General features: G+C 44.8%; 1 protein-coding gene across 1 annotated transcript in view; it reads right to left on the bottom strand.

The window, feature by feature from the left end:
* The window catches only part of LOC124544712 (tyramine receptor tyra-2), a 77,693-nt gene extending 64,227 nt beyond the window's left edge, over positions 1–13,466 (bottom strand). The window contains exon 1 of the mRNA XM_047123358.1: positions 13,082–13,466. The gene's annotated coding sequence lies outside the window, so the exon portion shown is untranslated. The remainder of the gene's footprint in view (positions 1–13,081) is intronic.
* Between the last annotated feature and the right edge of the window lie 234 nt (positions 13,467–13,700).

Genomic DNA, 13,700 nt, shown 5'->3' on the forward strand with positions numbered 1-13,700 from the left:
AGGCAGGTGGAAAGTAAACACAAAAGACAAGAAAATCAGTAGTTCATACGACACGGAAATAAATTAAAAATAAATTAATATGGACGTGAAAGAAAATCAGCGGACACTTTACAACTGCAAGAAGAAGGGAACAGGAAGTTAGTTATGAAAATAGACATCATAACAACAGTCATGGTGGTTGAGATACGCAGAGTTCAGAACAAGGATCAAGTACGTCTGCAATGTACATAACAGCTACCGAAGATAAGTTGTGTTAAACAGTCTCGACAAATGTTCTTATACACTGTAGTGTCAGCTTAGTTACGATTCTGTTTATATCTTCAGCGCCAAATGGCAACGTATGTCCATTCTACCTTCTTCTCATTAGAGTAGCTGTGAGGCAAACGTTCTGGAATGAAGTTCACGACGAGAAAACCAGCTGCGGAGGTCATCTTCAGACGCCATTCAGAATGTACCATCATTCCTTCGCTGTAAGATAGGGTTGCGAATAGGCAGTGTAGGAAATTATGCAGACCGGCACAATAAAAACACAATTAATACCCACATACCACTAGCGAGCTTTTTGTTCTCTTTTGGAGAGTAATGCATACTCTAATAAATAAACTATTCGACTTCTATATATTTCTTTCCTGTTCTCTTTCCTTTGCTGTGTGAACAGCCACTTCCAAGGGTTTCCAGTCTATTTTCTTTGGTTCTTTTTATAGATTTTAAACATGTGTCGACGAGTGTTCGTTACAAACAGTGCAACGGTATGTTTTCAGGATTACCGGCAGAGGGCCGCCGATGTCCGTATCGAAGGAGCTCTTTAACATAATTTAGGCAAACAAGAGGAAACTTAAATCGTAATGTCTGGATTAAGATTTGAGGTCACTGCGTCTTGAAAACATAGCCGTGCTAACTTTCGGAGTTGTGTGGAATATTCCATAGATATGTTGCTAGTAAATATCTCTGAAGACCCAAGAGGTCTACCTGCGAGGGAAAAAAATCTTCCTTCTCTCGTCTCTTACATAGAAATATACTTCTCTTTGCTAGACCTGCTGTCCAGGAGCGTAATAATCAGAATGATGTATGTAGGATTGAATAGATCTAAAATAGAAAGTAATAATGAAAACAGCACATCATTTATCTGGTGACGTGCTGCTAGTCATGTTATGGACAAAGTGGTCCATGTGGCACCTTTGTTTTGGACTAAAGACCATGCACTGCAAGAAGTCGGGGACTCGTTATCTGTGTGTAGATCCGTTCGTGTAGAATTCAGAGAAAACTTTGTTTGCGGAAGTTGGAAGCTGCGTCTCTTATTATTGCTTCCGGTCATACAGCACGACGAACGTTTTGAATATGGGCGATCCTAAACAGCTTGAAGTTTCCCTGGTCTGTCAAATTATTGTATCAGACATCGTGTTGGAAATCTTTAATCATACAGTCTCAGCTCAATAACTATGGACACTTGTGAACGGTATATGACAATGACTAACGGTGGGGGTGCATGGTTTGCTGTTTTATTAAACTAGATTTTCATTTGCCTCCAAAGAGTTGACTTTACTCCAATGTAGAAAGATCGAAGTTGATCACTGTGCATCGAACGAGGTACCTCTGAGTCAGTAACTAATCACTAACCACTAGACAACGGGCACGCTTAACACTTAATTTTCTCGAGCTCCGCCAAGTGGAAACTCAATGGAAGACACCGATGTCACAGTTTACAGATTCGGTGCGAAGAACTTCCGCACTGTGCTAGGACAGCGCGCGTGTTATTCGTGTTGCACCGTCTGCGACCTCGACACTAGCACCCGCATCTGTTTTCGTTCTGGGAGGTTGTCACCCCGCGTCCCCACGAACGGTACGGCAATTAATCTCGCAGCGGCCAGTAGTGCCAACCTCTGACGCCTCACGGCCTTCCACATTGTGCATACTCAGCTGGCGCCGACATGAGACCCGACGGTTGCAGTCACGTGACGCTCGGAAACTAAAATTAAGGCGGCCCGGAGGCTCACATGTTTCCCTCGGCACGTGTCTAACACTCCCTCAGCTTCTTTCCTAACCGGAGCAGACAGACTTTATGCCGCTGGGAGTGCAGAGAAAGTTTCACGAGCGACTGCGTCGTTAAACGCAGCCGGACATTCGTTTCCAGGTTTAACGGTCCCGGCTGTTCGTTATGACCGCCTGACTGTCCCGCTACACGTTCCGTGCCTGCCGTTCATCACCCCGTTGCTTGTCTTGAATCCGTAAAGCTCAGCTATTTCCATAAATTCTACGAAATAAAGATGGAGATCTATTCAGGTATAGATACAGTGAAAAGACAAAGAAACTGGTACACCTGCCTAATATAGTGTAGCCCCCCCCACCCCCCCAACGAGCACACAGAAGTGCCGCAACACGGCGTAGCATGAACTCGACTACTGTCTGAAATAGTGTTGGAGGGAACTGACACTATGAATCCTGTAGGGCTGTCCATAAATCCGTAAGAGTACGTTGCAAGGCTTCCCAGATATGCTCAATAAGGTCCATGTCTGGTGTGTTTGGAGGCCAGAGGAAGTGTTTAAACTCAGATGAATGTTCCTGTAGCCACTCTACAGCAATTTTGGACGTGTGGCGTGTCGTATTGTCCTGCTGGAACTGCCGAAGTCCGTAGGAATGCACAGTGGACATGAATGGATGCAGGTGATCATACAGGATGTTTACGTACGTGTCAGCTGTCAGAGTCGCATCTAGACGTATCAGGGGGGGTCCATATAACTGCAACTGGACATGCCCCACACCATTACAGAGCCTCCGCCAGCTTGAACAGTCACCTGCTGATATTCAGGGTCTACGGATTCATGAGGTTGTCTCCATACCCGTACACGCCCACCCTCTCGATACAATTTGAAACGAGACTCGTCGTACCAGGCAACATGTTTGCAGTCATCAACAGTCCATTGTCTGTGTCGACGGGCCATACCGGTGATGTTTCGTCCAATGGTTAATATTCTTTTTAAAAAAACAATTTTTAAGGTAATAAATTATTAAAAAGAATGTTCCCCATTAATATATACGGTGAAATAATAACAGATGCACAATTGTTATAGGTAGAGGGCACTTTTTACTGTTACCAATCAGGTTACTCTTAAAAACTGCGATATAAGGTTTTAACAGATTGAAATTTTACTTATGACAGTGAACCGAGTGTTCTGTACGGACAAGTTACTCTGTAACTACAATATATGGTATGTTGGCATTTAATACGTTCCAAAATTTCTTTTTGTAAACTAAGATATTTCTATCACTAACTGTATCTCTCTTATTAATTACATTTTTAACTTTGTCTAACAGATCTGAAGATGGGCAGCTAGCCCGAAACCGGTAATTCAAAATAAAGAATAGCAATCGAAGACTGAACCGCCATATTTTATTTAACTTCCCCTATGTCAGCACGTTGTAGGTGTCGCCACCGGCGCCAACCTTGTGTGAATGCTCTGAAGAGCTAATCATTTGCATATCACAGAATCTTCTTCCTGTCTGTAGCACGTCATCTTCGTGGTGTAGCAATTTTAATGGCCAGTAGTGTACGTATAGACAAAATCAATTGCAGCGACATTTGTTGAAATGACAACGATAATCTGCTTCTGCAGACTCGATTGCTGACACGATATTTCAGCACCGCGAAAAATACGTAATGAGATGGTAGCAGGGCGAGGTAATGGGGCTGGGGGAGACGGAAAGCGCGGGCGCACGGAGGGAGCGGGGTTCGGCTCGGCGGCCGGGACGCGGCCCGCCGGCATTGGCAGTGGCTGGCGGCCGTTCCCCCGACCTCGCCCTCGGCAGCCGCAGCCACAGCTGCCGCCGGTCGTTAAGGCTAGGGGGAGTGCTGGCGGCGAGCGCCGCTTTTCAGCCGCGTGGGCGCCGCGCCGCAGCCCGCCTTTACGACCGCCTCGTAACGCAGGGCGCCGTGAGTGCAAGTGCTCGCAACATCAAACGGCCACAGCGCTGCAGTCACCAGGTCGATACCGAGCACCACCCGGAAATTACTGGGCGGAAAAATTCAGACTCTTTTTGTGACGAAAACTGCCGAACTCCCCAGCCTATGGAATATAACTCGGCGAAGGTAATATACCGGGTGATCAAAAAGTCAGTATAAATTTGAAAAGTTAGTAAACCACGGAATAATGTAGATAGAGAGGTAAAAATTGACGCACATGCTTGGAATGACATGGGGTTTTATTAGAACAAAAAAAAAACAAACAAAGTTAACAAAATGTCAGACAGATGGCGCTGGACAGCAAAACGACAGTGACTGCGCATGACAATCGTGTATAAAACGAGCTGTATTGAGAGAGAGAATCAGATGCGCCAGCAGTCGCAGCATGTTGACGTTACCTGAAAATGCGCTTTTAGTGAAGCTGTATTATCAGAATGGGGAATGTGCTAGTTCAGCGTTACGATCCTATCACTATAGGGACTGGAACGGGTAAAGGTCCGTTGACAAATGCAGCTGTGGCGAGAATGATTTCGAAGTTCGAAGCCACCGGTTGTTTAGACGATAGACCCCGTAGAGGCCGACCGAGCACAAGGCGTAATGCTGCTGAGACAGTTCAGGAAGAAATGGAGACTGTAGTGGGCTCGTCTATGCACGTGGAAGTCAGCGCTCGTGCAGTCGCACGTCGCTCTGGCATTCCATACACTACTGTTTGGTTGGCACTTAGGCGCACCCTCCGATGCTATCCGTACAAAATCCATCGGCATCATGAACTGTTACCTGGCGATTTAGTGAAGCGGAGGGCATTTGCGGTGTGGGCGTTTCAAAAGATGGCGGAAGATGACGATTGGTAGAGTAACGTGTTGTGGACCGACGAAGCTCATTTCACTCTCCGAGAGTCTGTCAACGCCCACAACTGCAGAATTTGGGCTATCGAAAATCCTAGAACTGTCGTGGAAACTCCACTGCACGACGAGAAAGTCACGTTACCACATCTACCGTTATCGGGCCTTTTTTCTTCGAGGAAATGCGTGAATCTGGTTTTGTAACTGCTACCGTGACGGGTGAGAGGTACGCCGATATGTTACAGAATCGCATCATCCCCAGCCTAGGTGATAAACACCTGCTGGAACGTACGATGTTTATGCAGGATGGCGCTCCATCCTATATTACTAGACGCCTGAAAGATCTCTAGCGCGCGTCGTTGGGTGATGATCGTGTGCTCAGCCGCCACTTTAGTCAAGCTTGGCCTCCCAGGTCCCCAGACCTCATTGCGTGCAGTTATTGGCTTTGGGGTTACCTGAAGTCGCAAGTGTATCGTGATCGACCGACATCTCTAGGGATGCTGAAAGACAACATCCGACGCCAATGCCTCACCATAGCTCCGGATATGCTTTACAGTGCTGTTCACAACATAATTCCTCGACTACAGCTATTGTTGAGGAATGATGGGGGACATATTGAGCATTTCCTGTAAAGAACATCATCTTTGCTTTGTCTTACTTTGTTATGCTAATTATTGCTACTCTGATCAGATCAAGCGCCATCTGTCACACATTTTTTGAACGTTTCTGTTTTTTTGCTTCTAATAAAGCCCCATGTGATTCCAAGCACGCGTGTCAATTTGTACCTCTCTATCTACATTATTCCGTGGTTTATTAAGTTTTCAAATTTATACTGACATTTTGATCACCCGGTACATACAGGTTCCTCGAGTTTGTGGGAAGAGGCGGAATGGCGCCTTTAAAGAGAACTCTGCCCTTCGAATCAAACAATCGCAAATACGGTATCATCTTCCCCCTCCGGTGGCCATGCGGCGTACTATTATGCGCAGGCGGAAGCACTACTATTACGTGACTGGCAGCGGTCATTTCAGTGCCTGCGAGCTAATTCCGACCGCCCCGTGTTCCCATCCACCGAGGCAGAACCTTCCCGGGGCGGGGAAACACGCGAGCTGCGACGACAGGCACCACCTATGGCGTCAGACTTCCCTGAGGCGTCCGAACAGGTCGGCTTGGAGATTCCAGCGCTCCAGCAGCGTACGGCGATCTGGTTCAGGCTGGAGAGGCCACGTAACGGCGAACTGCCTCCTACTTCCACAGCCGACCGACCGTCCGGTTGATTGCGTATTCCGGACGCGGCAGGCTCGGCGGCGGCGGAGGTATACACGGAGACCGAGCCGCCTCGAATCGGGGACGAGCATTCTTCCCGCCGTGGGCCCACTGTTTGTGTGTGTGTGTGTGTGTGTGTGTGTGTGTGTGTGTGTGTGTGTGTGTAGCGGAGGGCTTTAGAAAGTGGGCGGGCCTTCAAGCGTCGCGTATGCTTTCGCCTCCCTGTAACAGAGAGGAACGTTAAGACTGAAAGGCGCTCTGTGAGCTATTTGAAGATGTATCCAGCTCATAAACGTTTTCGAACTGAAGCCCTTTTTACACGAGTGACTTTCTGGTCAAAATCAGCTCCTCGTGGTGGGCGCGTGTAAACCGGCCACCAACAACGTCGCGATGCGTCACGGACGAGAATTACCAATTGACACCACTGAGTGTGTCTAGAATTCGACAGTCGGCACAATCAATGCTGCAGAATGTGCTTACGGCGTAATAGGTTTTTCTGGACCCGTCTGCTAACTTATTCTCGCTGCGCTCACTGATGTTATGGATTATGCTTTTATCTCTTCTTAATCTTCGTCTTTTTGTTTGCTCTGTTCCGTGACTCATTGGAGAAGCTGCATAAGGACTTCATATCTTTTCTACTAGTTTTCTGCTGTAAGAAGGCCAAATATCTGATTAATAAGTTACTTGTAATATGTGGAAAATACATAAATAAAAGCTAAGTAGCCGGAAAACATTTTAATGAAAATTACACCAACAGTGCAAAAACCAAATCTAAGGAATGAGGAAAATACCCTTTCGAAGTTATTTGGCAAGTAGAAAGAAAACGAGATACAAAGGATAAAGTAAATAGACTCTTTACTGCATTATAAACGTTTCTGAATGTGTTTGTACCTTTATATCTTGCCGAGTAAATGGATGCTGATGTTTTGAAATGCTTGGCCAACACTTTCCCTGTCGTAAAATTTTGCACATGGTTGCAAGATCAGAGACCGTGAATACTTACAATTGAAAGAAAACAGCCCTCGGTCACTATTTTTAACGAATTAACCGGGTTTCAACACTGCTAGGAGTGTCTGCCTCAGAATTTAAATCAAAGAATGGTCTGTAACATGGTCATAGAATTATGACTAATAACGTATCATACAGAGTATAAGTACAGAATCATCGTGAAAGACTGGCAGTACTTATGACATTTATAAAATAATAAATATGCCAAAAGGGCATTAGTCACAAAGGCATTTAAGATAAAAAATTGTAGTCCGTTTGCAACCTGTAACCGCTCCAGTAACGAGCAGCCCTTAGTGGCTCGCCATCACAATTTTTTTATCTTAAATATCTTTGTGACTAAGGCCCTTTTCGCATATTTATTATTTTATAAATGAAATAAGTATTGCCAGTCTATCACGATGATTCTGTACTTTTACTCTGTATCATACGTTTTTAGTCATAATTCTGTGACCATGTTATAGACCAGCAGTGTTGAAACCCGGTTAATTCGTTAAAAATAGTGACCGAGGGCTGTTTTCTTTCAATTGTAACTTTTCCTGTCCTTACATTTATCATCCGTGTGTAGAATTTACCATCTAACTCATGAACTTTTCTTAGATCATTAGTAAACATTACTGACCCTCTTAGTTCCTTAATTCTATATTTTGACCACCATTCTGTTTACAAACTACACAGCAAACAGGCCTCACAACATGCGCAGTTTTGACGTGGAAGTGCTAACAAAAACGATGAGTCGTGACAGACGAGAGCCTGTACAGGGATGCTGCAGTAGACTCACATTACCAAAAGTAGTCGATACAGACAAAAAAAGTCTGTCTGCGTAAATGGAAATTAAAGCCAATCGTCTGTCAGCTCTCGTCGTGCGCTGAGTAGTGTGTTCACCACGTGCTTCTTGCTCCACCATTATGTTTCAGCCAGTCGTTTTACAAGAACTCAGCACTCTGCTGCAATCAGCTTCAGCCACATCAAATTTAGCACACAGGGAACCTTTCTTCAACTTTCGAAATTTTTCTTCCTATATGAGTATTGGCCGATAGAAAACAAAATGGAAGGAATGGTTTTAAGAGGTCGTTGAACTAAGGGGAAAGGCAAAGGCTTAGTAAGAGCGGCACTTAATGATTCTACCTGGAGGAAGGTCACAGTGATCTTGTCTTAAGGTGCTTTAAATTTTCCGTAAATGGATAAACTACGTCAGAGTCCAATATGGAGAAAGGTGTACGAGTAGAGAATTAATCTTCATTTTCGGTAGACACAGATGGAAGATCACAGACTATGCTATACTTAATTAATGTTTCGTATGCCATTTTTCATTACAGTGCAGTGAAGTAGTGCAAGTATTAAGTAACAGATACCAATTCAACCGTGTGAATTAATTTATCTTCCCTTGCGACAGCACAATGGTGACTGATGTACGAGTCCAAATATTAACGGCTCTTCATTGTACCATTTTAACCACAATTCTTGGGCGGAAATCCGTATTTTTCTTGCTACATCCTGCTGGTATCAAGGATACTGTAACGCTCCCCGACTTTCGTCAATTCGAAGAGCATTACAAGAGGGGAATCGGAAATATGCTGACCAGCGAAGATAATCTGGCCGGACAGCAGTGTTCGCCGTCTCCCTCACTTTGCATCGCGGAGAACGCTCTGTCGCCTATTCACTGACCAAGACTGGCGAGTCTGTTGCTCTTTCAAGTGTGACGGAGCGGGGGAACCCTGATACAGCTGCAATGCGTGCATTCCATTCCAACTTCTTGCACGTTACCAGGTGCGCGTTGAGGGAAATCTTTTGTGCTTGTGTTTCAGCACTTGGCGGTTTTCTTCGAACTCTACTCTCACATTTGTATCGGGAAACTTAATTCATTCGTCATTACTATGCTTCCGTGATCAAAAGTGTTTCCCATATCTAAGAGGAGTGTGGGCGTTGGGATGTGGAAAAGATGTCGCACGAGCTCCCATTTTGTTCAGTTTTCGATTATCTAACGGCCCTTCCCAAGCAGCAAGGTCAGGTCTGATTTTAATAGATGGATCATGGCAAAGAGGCAATAACGAGCCTTAATGCTATTGACATCCTCTTTCATGGTATGATCAAATTCATAAAAGCATCACAGTTACAGCTTGCTTGTTCAGAATAGCGAACCTATATTTCCAGTCGCCCAAAGATAGGGAGGAAACACCCAGGAATTTGTAATTTATGTGTACAGAAGAGAACGAAGAGGGGAGCGAAAGCAAAAAAGGGGGAGAGGGGAGCGAAAGCAAAAAAGGGGGAGAGGGGAGCGAAAGCAAAAAAGGGGGAGAGGGGAGCGAACGCAAAAAAGGGGGAGAGGGGAGCGAACGCAAAAAAGGGGGAGAGGGGAGCGAACGCAAAAAAGGGGGAGAGGGGAGCGAACGCAAAAAAGGGGGAGAGGGGAGCGAACGCAAAAAAGGGGGAGAGGGGAGCGAACGCAAAAAAGGGGGAGAGGGGAGCGAACGCAAAAAAGGGGGAGAGGGGAGGGAACGCAAAAAAGGGGGAGAGGGGAGGGAACGCAAAAAAGGGGGAGAGGGGAGGGAACGCAAAAAAGGGGGAGAGGGGAGGGAACGCAAAAAAGGGGGAGAGGGGAGGGAAAGCAAAAAGGGGAGAAAGGATAGACAGAAGATTAGTACATTCTGGAATAGGCCAAGAAAACTGGCTGTATGCCATACAAAGGAACCATCACAATATTATCTTTAATCGACCAGACGGCAATTTGAACATCATTTGCTTCAAATGCAAGTTTCCCCAGTGTCTCAAGTTTAGACTCTAAAATATTAAGCCTCCTTTTTAGGTTGATGGCTATATCTCCATCTTTTCTTCATTTCTCTTACATGAGTACTCGTAGAGCGTTGGTTCTGAATGTACAAATGATAAAGCTCCCTTAAGACAGTTTGCAGTACTATGACACACGTTAAATAATTTAAAAAAATGCAGAGCTTATTTGAAACCAGTAGTTAGATTCTAAGTAATACTTCACACACAGAGGGAAAAAAGTGACATTACATTTGTTTTGAAGTTCATTCTGAAATAAAGACAAGATTCTAGTCATGGACGTGTTTACAATAACAAAGAGTCCATAGCGAAAATAAAGGGGACAAATAGATTTGCAAACACAAGACATTTTTATTATTGTTAAAGTAGCAAATTGGCATTAAAAACCACTGGGCTTTAAAATTTCGCCGAAGTATAAGAATCAATTTTTAAGTTTTATTTTAGTTTCGAAGTTAATATCTGCTAATAGAAAAAATGGTGAGGAGGGCATGTTTCTCGAACCGACGACGCAAGGTGCGAATGAACCCAACAACCGTGGCAAGGCAGTTTTTAGTGAGAATTTGTAAAGTTTCGAGATACGCGGTAGTGACTATTACAGATAAGATAAAAATGCAAGTAACCGAGAAGATAACATGACTAAGGATTCTGACCCTTTCTATACTTACTCGGTACACACAAATGCCAAATTCCTGGGTGATTCCATCATGGTAATTGCCAAGGATATTTTCTTTTATCGATGTGCCTGCTTTCGTTGAGAATTTTGGTAGCATAGCTTTGACAGGAAAAAAACTGAACGAGAAAAGGTTATGCATGGAAAATCCAGCAATGCGAAGGGCAAAGTTGCGCAGTAACCACCGTCCTGCACAAAGGACTGAAGAAGAAAATTGCAGGGGCACCAAGGCCAGAAAAAATAATCACTCCCTTTTCCTGTGGAACGTGGAAAGTTTTGCATCTGTTGTTCTACCCCTCTTCCGCTTGAAGTTGGTGAGCCTTGGAGGCCAATCTATTGCAGTTGACCTGAACAAGATAATGTAAGGCGTCGCAAAAGTTAGGAAAACTATGTATTACACTCTCAGCAGGCTTCACAAGACAAACCCAACAACTCTGAGACTTACAAATAGTGCTATACTTTTTTTTAGCAGATACTCTACATTGCTCCCCCCCTTCCCGATACAAATTTTATTCCGATTCTGTCACTTTTCACTGTAGGTACCAAAGTAAATGACTAGGTAAATCATCTCACAATTCGGAATCACAAGTAGGGGATACGCACTATCTACATCAAGGTTTAATGTTGTTAATTATTAGGGTTCTAGCGAACCATGCCTGCATAAATTTTAGCGACCACTGCATACCGTAAAGCGATGCTATATTCGCTACTTGGCTTTGTTTTTCGGAATGAGTTTCGAACAGTCATATTGCTACGTGAAGCTAAATAAATGCCTATTTTGTTTAGGGAAAGTGGCATTCATTGAATGCGGACGTATAGCTACGAGTTGTCAGTTATTGTGGGGAGGCAAGCCCGCTTGTTACGACTATAAACGTATAATTTACAGAGTAGCAGTACAGTGTTTGAAGGCGCCGGTAAACAAGAAGAGAGGTATGATGTAAAGAGGGAAAAAACCGTAAATGGCAGAGAAAGCAATTACAGTACAGGGGAAACCATGATGTTGGTAAACATCAAGCCGGACATAGTTCAAAGTCTAGGAAAAGACGCAAAATGGACTGAATTGCACAAGGGGAGGCTGCAACAGTAGCAATGAAAATCATAACGCAAGTTTCGCTGATGATGCTGTGCAGATCAATTACCGTTTTGATCACAGTACTGACGGCCGTAAGTTACAGTGTAGTTCGATGCTGAACTTTGTTCTACAGGTAATCGTTTCGGACTGGCCAACACAGGTCATGAAATTTTCCAGTAAAGAATTATAAGTATTATTAAGCGGTATAGACAGTATCATTCACGAAGATCACAATGACCATGGAGTCATTCTAGAAATTTACTTTGTCTATTAGTACACATTTTATGTTTTGGCAGGTACTGATACGTTCACAACCTTACATCATTTGAGAGAGTTATAAAAAAAAAAGAAAAAAAAAGCCAAGTAATATCTACAACACACGCAATGCACTTCTCACATGACAGAATTCACTAACACGCATTCTGTCTCTTCCATGAGGCTGGACCATATTAAAAAATAAATAAAAACAGTGATAGCGAGGGACAATTATACTGAGTGAAACATAACAAACACAGTTTGCTTCACAGAAGTTGGGCACAGAGCTTCGAAAACCACCACTACTACTACGTCTTGGCGAGTACAGTAATAAATAAAAAAAAAAAAAACAAAAAAAAAAAAAACAAAAAAAACAACCGGTTGCTTCGCTAGCTGTTTAATATTTTTGTGCGCAGTGCATTTTCGAAAACACAGAGGGCAGTACTAACACACAGAAAGCAGCGTGTTGTGATATGCGTTTTTTCTGGAATTATGGTAAGAGGACACTGGTGAGAGGGTTGTCACATAGAAGCAAGCGCGTGTTAACAAAATTTGACAGACAGACAACATTTCCTTAATTGTTAGTCTTATGAAACTCATGAACTAAAAAAAAAAAAAAAAAGTTTGGAAACTGTCACGTCCGTCTTTAGACGCCGTAGTTTTAAAGGTACAGATAACAAATCGTTGTTATTGTCAGAGATCAGATGCCTGAGCTAGATATTTAAATAATGGTTGTTACACATGAAACACTAAGAAATTTGTCTAAAATTTTAAGGAGAGCTCGATTTGATTGGTATGACCTAATAAATTACGTAAGTTTGCACGCAACATATGACTTTCATAAATATAAACAAAACACAGAGCCTTGTGTTTCATAATTAACTTGAACTTTCAACGGGTAACTTGTCAGGCATCCGCAACCGGTTCTGAAACAGCTGTGAGGACAAACAACTAAAGCGCTACTTCTGATACGTGTTTGAAGAACACACTTGCGGTTAAAAGGAAGGACCTGAGATAATCAACCGGGAAAGAACAGTTAGTCAGTCCCGAATCGCACTGCAAGGCCCGTAAGCGTGGGCCTTGGGGCGTTCATTTCTACATTTAGACTGAAAACTTTCACTTCGCTTAGCAGGTTGCTGCGGCAACAGCGTTCCCCTTGTTGCGCCCAGCGAACAATGCACCAAAAACCGTGCGGGTAGCTGGAGCGGCAATTTTGCCGTACTCACCTAATATCGTCGGTGGCTCAGTCACTGTGGGCGCCGAGTGGAGCGTAGTTTCCTCCGTGGTAAACGTAGCGGGGGTTCACTTCGTAAACACCGTTCAGTCCAGTGGTCTCAGTTTGAATCGGCGCAGCTTTTTACACACGCACTCGTGTCTCGCGTTCGACAGGCACTCGCTCGGACACGGAGCTGTCATCGACATCGCAACCGCCCATTTACACGGACGTCACCTACAGACGGGGAGCTGGAGCGGCAGGTGAGGTGATGGTGGATGCCCGCAGCAGCAGACGCCTGCCTCGTGTTGTGCTGCGTGTGTGTGTGTTGGCGCTCCAGGTGGCTCTCCGCAGACGTTGGCGCACGCGGCAGCGACTGGGCGCGTCAACTGGCGGACACCAGAGACAGACTGAGCGCGCGCCCGCCGGCCGCGTCGGCTTATCACAGACCGGCCGCTCGGCTGTCCCCGGCTGGCTCCGCCGCGATGGAGGGGGGAGCGGGACCGGTCTGCTCCCAGCTCCCCACACTGCTTATCTGCTCCACCACTGGCACTCGCGCGGAGATCTCTCTCGCGGAAGCCGCGCGTCTGCTGGTGACTTCGATGCTCTCCTCGACTGCAGCTACAGAGGTT

This window comes from Schistocerca americana, chromosome 8 (assembly GCF_021461395.2).
Source record: "Schistocerca americana isolate TAMUIC-IGC-003095 chromosome 8, iqSchAmer2.1, whole genome shotgun sequence".
NCBI classification, from domain to species: Eukaryota; Metazoa; Arthropoda; class Insecta; order Orthoptera; family Acrididae; genus Schistocerca; species Schistocerca americana.